This window comes from Frankliniella occidentalis, unplaced genomic scaffold, assembly GCF_000697945.3.
Source record: "Frankliniella occidentalis isolate FOCC.00 unplaced genomic scaffold, Focc_3.1 Scaffold164, whole genome shotgun sequence".
NCBI classification, from domain to species: Eukaryota; Metazoa; Arthropoda; class Insecta; order Thysanoptera; family Thripidae; genus Frankliniella; species Frankliniella occidentalis.
This window is the reverse complement of record NW_026267290.1, coordinates 106,468-107,396: the sequence shown is the minus strand read 5'-3', so window position 1 is coordinate 107,396 and position 929 is coordinate 106,468.

Sequence of the window (929 nt, the reverse complement as noted above, 5' to 3'; positions counted from 1 at the left end):
CGCCGCAGGCCTAGGTAGATGTATGCCAGGCGCGTCGCAGCGCAACAGTGTTTCGTGAGATATCGCGAAGCCTGTTACGCGAGACGTGGTCTGGCTTACATCTACCTAGTTTTTAGAGTTTGTTTTGCTGTACAGTGTGAAAGGCGATTTAGTGAACGGAAAACAAAGATATTTCAGACATTGAACGAAATATATTTATTATTTGTTGGCAACATTACATTCATTTACGACTTAGAATAGATTCCAAGATATTTAACTGCAGGTACAGGGAACCATCGTCTTTCACTAGGGGAGAAGGAATTGTACATTTATTGGCTGAGCGATAGCGAAGCCTATTACTCCAGTGATGATCAAAAAGTTTCGCGTCTGTCTGTGTGTGTGTCTGTCTGTCTGTCTGTCTGTCTGTTTGTCTGTACGCACGATAACTCGAGAACGAATTGAGCTAGCGACCTGGGATTTTTAGGGTCGTTTTGTATCATAAAAAGACAGATCGAGTTCGAAGATAAGCATTCTAGCTCAAAAATGACGTTTTTTAAAAATATTTTTTACAGCTTCTAAGGGGCAACTCAGCAAAATAGAGCCTTTGGGCGAAAATTTCGTCCGTTTCGCCCTATCATTAACCGTTTAGGCGCCACATGGAGTTTTTGACGAAAATAAGTGAAAAAATGCACAACCCTGCATTCTTAGTCGAAGTGGCGGGAAGTTGACGGGCCGAAAGCCCGTATCTTTGTGTACATTTTTGCGCTTCGGAACTCGGGTGTCAGCGCCGCAGGCCTAGGTAGATGTATGCCAGGCGCGTCGCAGCGAGACGTGGTCTGGCGTACATCTACCTAGTATTTCTTAACATCAACAAATTCATGTTTTGTAGAGAGTACACGCTTTAAGTTACCGTTAGTTACATTCACATTGTACCAAGCGCATAAAACACC